General features: G+C 39.1%; 1 long non-coding RNA gene across 2 annotated transcripts in view; it reads left to right on the forward strand.

The window, feature by feature from the left end:
• The first annotated feature begins 1405 nt into the window (after positions 1 to 1405).
• The window catches only part of LOC141277563 (uncharacterized), a 68245-nt gene continuing 57209 nt past the window's right edge, over positions 1406 to 12441 (forward strand). For both annotated transcript variants that reach the window (XR_012329172.1, XR_012329173.1), the window contains exons 1-4: positions 1406 to 1538; positions 2016 to 2179; positions 4692 to 4753; positions 5764 to 5874. This is a non-coding gene — a long non-coding RNA (uncharacterized lncRNA). The remainder of the gene's footprint in view (positions 1539 to 2015; positions 2180 to 4691; positions 4754 to 5763; positions 5875 to 12441) is intronic.

Raw genomic sequence — 12441 nt, forward strand, 5'->3', positions numbered from 1 at the left:
GAGACACAAGAGGGAAGAGATATGGGAACATATGTATATGTATAACTGATTCACTTTGTTATAAAGCAGAAACTAACACACCATTGTAAAGCAATTGTACCCCAATAAAGATGTTAAAAAATAAATAAATAAATGTGCTGTTGCTGGCTCAAAGACAGAGGGGTCCACATGACAAGGAATTAGAGTTGCCTCTAGGAACTGAGAGCACCCTGAGCTGACAGCCACCAGACAGCCAACAGATAATGCACTGTAGTCCTTGACCTTTGTGACAGTTCCAGTGTAGTACTGCTGGGTGGATAAGTCTATCTGATTCTAGGTTCATTAATAGGAAATGTGCCTGTAGATCTAAGCCACTTTCTCAATATCACTTTTATAAGGAGTAAAGTTGATATATTGTTCTTATTCTTTTTTCATATTTCTTAATTGGTTTAGAGCTCAGATGTGGAGCAGTGATGTATTAGGGGTGGGGAAGCCTTTAGAAGCCCAAGAATTTTGGAGCAAGACCATAGGAATAATTGGGAGCCAGCAAGACACAGAAAGGGGAGAGAACTGTGGGCCAATTGTAAGACCCACCTATGAGGGCAGAGCAGAACATGTGCTCCATAAGGGCAACTCACCACCAAGAGTTTTGAAGGGAGCGGGCCTGAGCTGTGCAATTAGTTTCTCCTTCCAGTGTCACTAATCAGGTAAGTCGTTCCTGTGATAGAGAAGAAATGAGTGTATGGAGAGTCTAGAAGTGTTTTGGTCATGGATGCCCCTTCATATAGAAGAAGTTAACAGGAATGGAGGATTAGAATTCCCCAGGACAAACCAATGTATGGTCCAACTGACTAAGTTTCTGCCTACTAAATAACTATAATATTCTAGGCCTGCTTTCTTTAAATAATTCCCAAATTGCCTAAATGGCATTTATTTTGTGTGTTCCTCGATCATTCAGTCACATGATTACAGTCAGTCTCTTAGTTTTCTGCCACAGATGGCTAACTGCTTAGCATGGCCTGTGATTTTACACGTTCACCCTCTGAGGGCTAGTTCACCTTCAAAAACCCTAGGACACCTCCCTGAGTTTTGTTATACTGATACTTCCTTCCTGTCTCATTTTAACACAAAATTCCTGACGACAGGCACATGCCTTGTTACAACAACGTGGGCAGAATTTCGCCAACCGCCCGGGTCCCAGTCTAGTGCCTCTATTTCTCCGGTGGCAGCCTGAAGAGCAAAGGTACTCTGCTTTCGGCGAAATCCAGGGTGTGGATGGATGGCTGTGAAGAGGCATTTCCGATGTGGAGAAACAAGCCTGCGCCTCGCGGTTGCCATAGAAACCTGACGTCAATATGGCGACCGTGACGATTTTTTAATACAGACGGACGCTGCTTGATGAGAGAAGCAGGTTCCGCCTTCAGGTTTTTGGGACTCAGCTGAGAGTGTGGGTCCGTGAGATGCGGGCTGGGCCGCCCTGGGGTGTGGGGAGATAAAGGGATCCACATCCAAGTCACCTCTTTCCCGCTTTGGGGCTTGGTGCCTCCGCTGTCTCGTAGGTAAAGCCATTGGGGTCCCGCCCAGTCCCAGTGGGTGCGGTGTCCTGCTCCAGGGGTGTCCTGGAGCCACTTTCCTTCTAAAGGCAGGGGCGCGGGAGGTGAAACAGGTAACGACTCTCTGAGCCTCAGCTTTCCCCTCTGTAAAATGGGGATAAGAATGCTTTCCCCACAGGATCGCTGTGAACGTTTAGCGATAACACGTGAATAAGCCGATGGTCCTGTGGTTATTGCAGGAGCATGAATGTCTGTATGAATTCAGGCCACTTCTTATTCCTTTTCCACTTTGTTCTTAGGGGACATATGAGGAAAGGAGAAGAAAAAGGCCCTGGTGGGAAGCTCATTGTACCTTCTGGTGGTTAGGATCACTACCCAGTTGTTTCACTGTCATTGTCACTAACCCAGTGCTTAGCACGGTGCAGGGCACACAGTTACACCAGTAAAGCATAGTAATTGCTGGATCTGTCTCTCCCTGTGCAGCTCCTCATGCCGATGGCCTTGCTCATATCAGGTGTCTGAAGGGGGCAGGTTCTGAGGATCTGTGTCCTGATGGCTTCTGAAGCTTCTACTCCAGATTCAAAGGCAACAGTCTTCAGGAGAACCCAACAGTTCACATCTTTATTTGGTTATGCCGCCTGGCTCAAGTGAGTTCACAGATCTGATAAAAGCATGCTGTGGAATAGCTCTTGTGAGGTTCACATACTAGCCTAAAAGTAGAGAAGCTACTTTGATCTTATCATGGAAGAAAAGTTTTAGCAGGTGGAACTCCATTCTATCAGCAGCTGCATGCTTTGTAATAGCCCTTGAGGTCCATTAGAAATGTCTTCTTTTGTCTGAAAGCAATTATTTGTCCAGTCTGAGGGAGGAACTTGATCTTTAACATGCATTTGGAATAAATATACCTAAATTGTTCTCACTGGGTAAATATTATTCAGTGATTCCCATGTTTCTATCAGGTGGTTGTTGAAATATGCATTTGGTTAGAAAGTCTTCCTAGCGATTTGAGATTGTAATATAGTTTCTTCCCTGGAAGCCATGTTTTTATCTATTCTATAATGAAAAGTTTTAAGAAGGCAGAAAATTTCCAAATGTAAGTTTAAAATATGTTTTAAGAATTTATATTTTTAAATAATTACTTTAGAGTGTCTTATTAATCTGCTAAAATAACCAAATACTCTTAAATATAGTTACGTTTACTTTCCCAGTACATAACAGTTTCAGCTCTTTATTACCTGGCCTCCCTCCCCTCCCTCTGCAGTGTACCGAGGTAACCACTGAACTTCTCTCACTATAGATTAGTTTTCATATCCTGGAATTTTATTCAGATGGAATCATAAAGGTTTTTTTAGTTCATTGGTTTTGGTTTGGCTTCTTTCATTCAGCCTATTTATTTCAGATTTATCCCTTTTGTTGCATGTATCAATAGTTCATTCTTTTTTATTGATGACTAGTATCCCAGTATACAGATATACTGCAATTTGTTTGAAATTTGTTGTTATTTTTTAATTATACCTCCAGTGAATATTTGTGTATTAGTTTTTGCATGGACATATGCTTTCTTTCCCTCAGGTAAATACTTAAGAGTGCAGTGTCTGGATCATATGGTAGATGTAAGATGAACATTGTTAAGAAACTGCCAAACTGGTTGCACCATTTTTCATTCCCTCCAGGAGTGTGTGAGAGTTCCATCCTCCACAACCTTGCCAATGCTTGGGATGATCAGTCTTTTTAATTTTAGCCACTCTCATGTGGATGTAGTGGTATCAGATTGTAGTTTTAATTTGCAATTCCCTAATGATGTTGTTGAGCATATTTTCATGTGCTTATTTGCTAATTCTATATCTTCTTTGGTGAAATTTCTATTCAAAAATTTCCCCCATTTATTTATTATAGTGTCTTTGTTTTCCTAAATGACTTTTGATAGATTTTCTATATTCTGGATATAGGTCCTTTGTCAGATATGTAATTTGCACATATTTTCTCCCACTCAGTGCCTTGACTTTTCATTCTCACACCAGTATCTTAGGAAGGGCAGTTTTTAACTTAGAAGTCCAGTGTATGTATTAGTTCACTTATGGATTATAGTTTCGGTGTCTCATTTATGAAATCTTCACCTAACCCAGGGTCACAAGGATTTTTCTCCTATATTTCATCTAGAAGGTTGATAGCTTTAGAGTATATTTGGGTCTATGATCCATTTTGAGTGGACTTTTGTGTATAATGTGATATGTGCGTCACAGTTTATATTTGTGTATATAATATCCACTTGTCCCAGCACCGTTTGTTGATAAGACTTATCATTTCTCCACTGAATTGCCTTTGCCTCTTTTTCAAAAATCAGTTTTCCATGTATGTTTGCATCTATTCTTGGACTCTTTATTATTTTCCTTCAATCTGCTTATCTACCTTGATTCCAATACCACACTGCCTTGATTGCCGTAGGTTTATAGTAAGTCTTCAAATCTGGGAGTGTTCATCCTTCAACCTTATTCTTTTTCAAAGTTGTTTTTCATAGTTCATGGCCTCTGCATTTCCACATGAACTTCAGAATTGGCCCATAAATTTCTTTTAAAAAATATTTTCTAAGATTTTTATTGGGATTGCACTGAGTATATAGATCAGTTTGGGGAGAAGTGCCATCTTAACAATACTGAATCTTCTGACCCTTAAAGACAGTTGTCTCTCCATTTATTTAAGTCTTCTTTAATTTTTCTGAGCAATGGTTTGTAGTGTTCAGTACAGGCCTTGCACATTTGTGGACAGATTATCCATAAGTATTTCAGACTTTTTGATGCTATTGTAAAGAGCATTATTTTGTAAATACAGTTTTCAATTACTATATTTTCACTGAACTGTCAGCAGCCAAATGCTTAACAATAGCCATTGCAGGAACTTTTTGGTTGAAAGCACAGGCTACCCTAGGGTGGAAAAGCTACTTAATGCATAACATGCTTTTGACTGTGTTTCTATATCAGCTTTTAGACGTTATTGGCAATGTGCTGAAGCTAGGCAGGAAAATGTCATGGAGATAATTCTACATGACATCTCCAGAAAAATTAGCCACTGAAAGAAAATAGTTACGGTAGCTTTTAACTTCATGTGTGTGGTTAGAATTGAACCAATTTAATTGTGGGGTTCTTCTTTTCTGTCCCCCAGCAAGTCTTCCTCAATGAATTCCTGGGTTATCAGGTGGTGAAACAGACAGAAGGAGAGAGCATGTATGTATATGAGCATGTACGTTTGTATGTATATTGGGGAAGCTGCCAGGAATCTTTATTATAAGGAATACTTGAGATTAATCCTGTGGTCATGTCAGTCCTGTTAACTTCCTAGCACATAATTGGAACCAAATCACAGTGGTTGTTGTTCGTTTTTTTTCCAGCTTCACTTGGCCAGCATGGTTACCATGGTGACTCAGTGACTGCTGTGGGATTTGGCACAGCTTGAACATCATTTTATAATTCTAACCTGAATTATTTATTACTATGATAGTTGTCAAGTGTTGCTTTTCTGATTTGCTCATTCCTTTCCGTTTGTTCATTGAAATTTGACTGGAGGTAGAGCTTTCTCTTCTCTCGGTTTTAATATTTATATCAGTATGACTCATAGATTCCTATTTTGCTCAGAGGGCTACCATCTGATGCTATATTTATTTTGATGCTCAAAATGTCCCAGAATTGGCCAATAGAGGTCGCTTTAAGTTGGCTTCTGTGTCTATTTGACACCTCCTTAGAATTCTTTGAACATGTACTTTGTTCTCTAAACCTGAGTATCTCCTAATGTGTAGAAAGAAAATTATGATCCCCACCTCAGAACATCCCTTTGAGGAACTGAAGAGAAAAAGTCTGATAATTACAGCCTTCAGTGTGTGGCACCTATTAGGCCCTCAGCAATGTTAGTTCCCCATTCCAACTTTGCTTACTTCATTCTGTCAATATGATGCCTCTGGCATTACCATAGTAGCATGACCTCCAGGGAGAGTACTTGGACATGTAACATAAGCAGGGATAAGCGCACATGTCCATGACCTGTGAGCCTCAGTGTCACTGCTGTGTGTGCAGAGGGGGCTGTGTGATGGAGCTGGGGAAGAGGAAGAGCATCACTGCACAGCTTCCAGTGAACTGAGAGGGAGCAGGCAGAACATCCTCACCTCTTCCCCTGTGTTTCATGTACTTTCCCTTCATCTCTCTTTCCTCTCTATTTCATGTGCTGTCTTATCTCCTTACAGTGGAACATCAGAGAAGGGTGTGGACTTCGAGTCCCAGGAGCAGGATCCAATAGAGAAGAACCAAGTGTGATGTCGAGTCTACTAGACAGGTTCCTGGAACAAGAGTGTAAGGTAAGTCACCACCCTTCCCTCCATTGTCTTCTATACATCAGGATAACAGTACTCAATGTTTCTGACCACCCAGGAGTATTGTGGGCTTTAGGTATGAGCCCATGTGGGAAAGCAATCTGTGCTCATAGGTGGGAGGGAAGGACCAGTGCACTTTCAAGTAATAACATTAACAGATACACCCCAGATATCATAGAACTCTGCATGGTAGGCATTAAATTAATGCTACACAAATGTTAGCTGTTTGGGTCAGGATTTCTCCAAGTGGGATCCTCAAAGCACTTCATTAAACTCACTTGGGGTCTTGTTAAAAATACCAGATTCCTGGGTCCACCCCAGGTCTGCTGAATCAAAACCAGGGAGGTAGAATGCGAGGTGTCTACATTTTGAGTAACATCTCCGGTGTTTCTGGTATTCATCCCATTTTAAACAGCTCTGCTGCAGATTTGCAACAAACACTTCTTAAAATTTTGAATCCTTTAATGTCTAATTTCCTTGTCAACTTCTCCTGTACCTCAGTCTTAAATATTTGTCTCTGCTCCTATATGTCAAATAGGTAACAGTTCCTTCATGTAAGTAATATTTATTCAGAGATTTATATGTGAAGCACTGAACTAGGCACCGGGGACACAGCACATAGAACAAGACAGGCAAGGTCCCTAGTGACATGCTCTGATTCACGTGCTCTCAAGGCAACTCTGGCTGCTGTGTGGGGAATGGACTGGACAGGGACAGGATAGCTATGGGGATAACCGTTAGGAGAATTTGCAGGGTCCAGGGGAGAGACGAGGGTGGATCGGCCCTGAGCTGCAGTGGTGTGCAGAGGATGGGTGGCCTGGACAGGGCCTGTTGGAGGTAGGGCAGGAGGGGCCTGCAAGTGGGTGTGCACGGGAGGTATGTGAGGATAAGGCAGGATCCTGCATGGGACCTCAGCTTTATGTTTGGCCATGTGCAGAAATGGTGGTGTATTTCCTGAAATCAGTTGTTCCAAGTACTTTGAGATATTCTCATAATTAGTTAGGTATCCAACAGTGGTTAATAGTGAAAGTTAATGATACACAAAATCTAACATTTGATGAATAGGATTCAGTTGTAAGACTATTAAGCTTTATTAAACATATGTGTAAACTATAAAAATATCATATTGTCAGTATTTGTTTAAAGCAGCTAGCATTTAGTGAGCTGTTATTGTGTGCCTCGCACTGTTCTAATGGTTATGTATTAACTCAGTTCTCAAAGCAGCAGCCCATGACGTAGGGACGGTTGTTTTCCCCCTTTTACAGAAGCGGTAACTGAAGTGCAGAGTGGTTCTTTCAATCTCCCAAGATCACAGAGAGCCAGGTATCCCAATATCTCTGCAGTAGAATTTTTAAAATATTGGTATTCAGGGCCATTTATCCTTGTAAAGACCAAAACACAAAGCCATATTTGTTTAGAAACGTTTCGTCTTCTACAGTAAGTACTGTACAATCCCAATTTTATACATAAGGCAATTTCATACATTGAGTGACTATAAGGTGAAGTAAGAGTATTCCAACTCACACAGTTTATAAGTGGCAGAATGACAGTTTGGACCTGGTCTGTCTCCATAGCCCACACTCCTAACCAATACACTTAGGAAGAAGAAGGAGACATTTGTTGAACTATGTCAGCCCATGATGGGTGATGTTAGGTTAGGGCCATCCATATCTCTTTGGGTGGAAACTATGCTTCGTTAGGCATTTTGCCATGTACCAGATGGTATTTATTTAATAAAAAGGTAATGATTATAGGAAAAAAATGTTAAAGATGAACAAAGCCAGACCCTAGTTAAAGTGGTAAGGACATATTTTAATCAGTAATATACTATTATGACAGGGAAAAGAGTCCAGCGTGAACTGACCCCAACTTCAATTTGTACAGAGGTGACTAGGCTTTTCAAAGTGAGCATGAGGGAAAAGGGAGGGGGTAAGTAGTGACCAATACAGCCAGGGAAGTAAAAATTACAAAAAACAGGAAAGGGGTGTTCATCCATGTGAAACCCATTTGGGTTTCTAACTGGCACTTTAATTCAAGTTAGATTTCTACCCTCCCACAGAGTCTGGGAGAGAAGGTCCTCTCCTCCTGTGTTAGCTGGAACAAATAGTAAATTGTCCTGGAAGGCTTGAGTGTTCTCAGACAATCACTTTAAGAGAATTTAGGGTCATCTTAGGGATGCAGCCTTGAGCTGTTAGAAACTACGTTAGTGTTTTGTTCAAGACTATTGGCCAGGTTGAGGCCTGGTTCAAAAGAGAGCTAAGAGGAGTGTAACTAGTGTTTGGTCAAGGAGAGAATCTTTTTCAAGGGCAATAATTATTTATTTATTTATTTTTATTGAAGTAGAGTTGATTTACAATGTTGTGTTTGTTTTGGTGTAAGCAAAGTGATTCAGTTTTATAATTTCAAGGGCAATAATTATTTATTTATTTTTTTTTCAAGGGCAACAATTATTTATTTATTTATTTTTATTGAAGTAGAGTTGATTTACAATGTTGTGTTTGTTTTGGTGTAAGCAAAGTGATTCAGTTTTATGCATATATATATATGTATATATTTGTTTCCATATTCTTTTCCATTATGGTGTATTATAAGATATTGAATATAGTTCCCTGTGCTATATGGTAGGACCTTGCTGTTTATCTATTTTATATACAGTAGTTTTTATCTGTTAATCCCAAACTCCTAATTTATCTCTCTCCCCCAACATCCCCTTTGGTAACCATAAGTTTGTTTTCTATGTCTGTGAGTCTATTTCTGTTTCGTAAATAAGTTCATTTATATTATATTTTAGATTCCACATATAAGTGATATCATACAGTATTTGTCTTTTTCTTTCTGACTTACTTTACTTAATATGATAATCTCTAGTTGCATCCATGTTGCTGCAAATGGCATTTTTTCATTCTTTATTATGGCTGAATAGTACTCCATTGTATATATGTACCACATCTTTATCCATTCATAGGTCAATGGGCATTTAGGTTGCTTCAATGTCCTGGCTATTGAAAATAGTGCTGCAATGGACATAGGGGTGCATGTATCTTTTCGAATTATGGTTTTCTCTGGATATATGCCCAGGAGTGGGATTGCTGGATCATATGGTAGCTTTATTTTTAGTTTTTTAAGGAAGCTCCATACTGTTTTCCATAGTGGCTGCACCAATTTACATTCCCACCGAGAGTATAGGAGGGTTCCTTTTTCTCCACACCTTCTGCAGCATTTATTATTATTATTATTATTTTTGCAGTATGCGGGCCTCTTACTGTTGTGGCCTCTCCCGTTGCAGAGCACAGGCTCCGGACGCACAGGCTCAGTGGCCATGGCTCACAGGCCTAGCTGCTCCGCAGCATGTGGGATCTTCCCAGACTGGGGCATGAACCCGTGTCCCCTGCATTGGCAGGCGGACTCTCAACCACTGCGCCACCAGGGAAGTCCAGAATTTATTATTTGTAGACTTTTTAATGATGGCAATTCTTACCAGAGTGAGGTGATATTTCACTGTAGTTTCGATTTACATTTCCCTAATAATTAGCAATGTTGATCATCTTTTCATATGGTTTTTGGCCATCTGTATGTCTTCTTTGGAGAAATGTCTATTTACGTCTTCTGTCAAGGGCAATAATTATAAAAACAAATGGATAAAGGGAATAATAATTATAGTTCCTATGCATTAGACAACTTGGATGTTAAAATAATTACTTGGACTTCCATTATGAATTATTTTCCCTTTTATGAACTCAAGGTGCTTTTCAAATGGGAATCACATTGCTCTGTGCTCTAGGCTTCACTGGTTGGGAGGCAGGGATGGTCTGATAGGTGAGGCCAGAGGAAAAATTCCTGGAAATAGGCAGCATGTACTCTTGAGTATGATTCCTTTTAATCAACATGATGTATGTATGAGTGATTTACGTTACTGTCATCTAGAGTTGTAGATCATTCATTCTCATTAGTGTATAGTATATTATTACATCGTGTGGATATTTCATAATATATGTATCTGAACTTTTTATGATGGCCATTCTGAGTGTTGTCAGGTGATACCTCATTGTAGTTTTCATTTGCATTCCTCTAATGATTAGTGATGTTGAGCACCCTTTCATGTATTTGTTGACAATCTGTATATCTTCCTTTTTAGAGAAATGTCTATTTAGGTCTTCTGCCCATTTTTGAATTGGGTTGATTGATTTTTTGCTATTGAGCTGCATGAGCTGCTTGTAAATTTTGGAGATTAATCCTTTGTCAGTTGCTTCATTTGCAAATATTTTCTCCCATTCTGAGGGTTGTCTTTTGGTCTTGTTTATGGTTTCCTTTGCTGTGCAAAAGCTTTGAAGTTTCATTAGGTCCCATTTGTTTATTTTTGTTTTTATTTCCATTACTCTAGGAGGTGGGTCAGAAAGGATCTTGCTGTGATTTATGTCATAGAGTGTTCTCCCTATGTTTTCCTCTAAGAGTTTGATAGTTTCTGGCCTTACATTTAGGTCTTTAATCCATTTTGAGTTTATTTTTGTGTATGGTGTTAGGAAGTGTTCTAATTTCATTCTTTTACATGTAGCTGTCCAGTTTTCCCAGCACCACTTACTGAAGAGGCTATCTTTTCTCCATTGTATATTCTTACCTCCTTTGTCAAAGATAAGGTGACCATACTGTGTGGGTTTATCTCTGGGCTTTCTATCCTGTTCCATTGGTCTATCCTTCTGTTTTTGTGCCAGTACCATACTGTCTTGATTACTGTAACTTTGTAGAATAGTCTGAAGTCAGGGAGCCTGATTCCTTCAGCTCTGTTTATCTTTCTCAAGATTGCTTTGGCTATTTGGGGTCTTTTCTGTTTCCAAACAAATTGTAAAACTTCTTGTTCTAGTTCTGTGAAAAATGCCATTGGTAATTTGATAGGGATCACATTGAATCTGTAGATTGCTTTGGGTAGTATAGTCATTTTCACAGTATTCATTCTTCCAATCCAATCACATGGTGTACCTCTTCATCTGTTTGCATCATCTTTAATTTCTTTCCTCAGTATCTTAAGTTTTCTGCGTAAAGGTCTTTTGCCTCCTTAAGTAGGTTTATTCCTAGGTATTTTATTCTTTTTGTTGCAATGGTAAATGAGAATGTTCCCTTAATTTCTCTTTCAGATTTTTCATTGTTAGTGTAAAGGAATGCAAGAGATTTCTGTGCATTAATTTTGTATCCTGCTACTTTACCAAATTCATTGATTAGCTATAGTAGTTTTCTGGTGGCATCTTTAGGATTTTCTATGTATAGCAGCATGTCATCTGCAAACAGTGACAGTTTTACTTCTTCTTTTCCTATTTGTATTCCTTTTATTTCTTTATCTTCTCTGATCACTGTGGCTAAAACTTCCAAAACTATGTTGAAAAATAGTGGTGAGAGTCAGCACACTTGTCTTCTTCCTGATCTTAGTGGAAATAGTTTCAGTTTTTCACCATTGAGAATGAATTTGGCTGTGGGTTTATTATATATGACTTTTATTATATTGAGGTAGGTTCCCTCTCTGCCCACTTTCTGGAGAGTTTTTATCATAAATGGTGTTGAATTTTGTCAGAAGCTTCTTGTACATCTACTGAGATGATCATATGGTTTTTATCCTTCAGTTTGTTAGTATGGTGTATCACATTGATTGATTTGCATATATTGAAGAATTCTTGCATTGCTGGGATAAACCCCATTTGATCATGGTGTATGATCCTTTTAATGTGCGGTTGGATTCTGTTTGCTAGTATTTTGTTGAGGATTTTTGCATCTATGTTCATCAGTGATATTGGCCTGTAGTTTTCTTTTTTGGTGACATCTTTGTCTGGTTTTGGGGTCAGGGTGATGGTGGCCTCATAGAATGAGTTTGGGAGTGTTCCTCCCTCTGCTATATTTTGGAAGAGCTTGAGAGGATGGGTGTTAGCTCTTCACTAAATGTTTGATAGAGTTCACCTGTGAATCCGTCTGGCCCTGGGCTTTTGTTTGTTGGAAAATTTTTAATCACAGTCTCAATTTCAGTGCTTGTGATTGGTCTGTTCATATTTTCTATTTCTTCCTGGTTCAGTCTTGGAGGGTTTTACTTTTCTAAGACTTTGTCCATTTCTTCCAGGTTGTCCATTTTATTGGCATATAGTTGCGTGTAGTAGTCCCTCATGATCCTTTGTACTTCTGCAGTGTCAGTTGTTACTTCTCCTTTTTCATTTCTAATTCTGTTGATTTGAGTCTTCTGCCTTTTTCTCCTGATAAGTCTGCCTAATGGTTTATCAATTTTCTTTATCTTCTCAAAGAACCAGACGTTAGTTTTATTGATCTTTGCTATTGTTTTCTTCATTTGTTTTTCATTTATTTCTGATCTGATCTTTATGATTTCTTTCCTTCTGCTAAATTTGGGGGTTTTTGTTCTTGTTTCTCTAATTGCTTTAGATGTAAGGTTAGGTTGTTTATTTGAGATGTTTCTTCTTTCTTGGGGTAGGATTATATTGCTATAAACTTCCCTCTTAGAACTGCTTTTCCTGCATCCCATAGGTTTTGAGTCATCGTGTTTTCATTGTCATTTGTTTCTAG

The sequence above is a fragment of the Tursiops truncatus genome, chromosome X (genome assembly GCF_011762595.2).
Source record: "Tursiops truncatus isolate mTurTru1 chromosome X, mTurTru1.mat.Y, whole genome shotgun sequence".
In the NCBI taxonomy this organism is placed as follows: Eukaryota; Metazoa; Chordata; class Mammalia; order Artiodactyla; family Delphinidae; genus Tursiops; species Tursiops truncatus.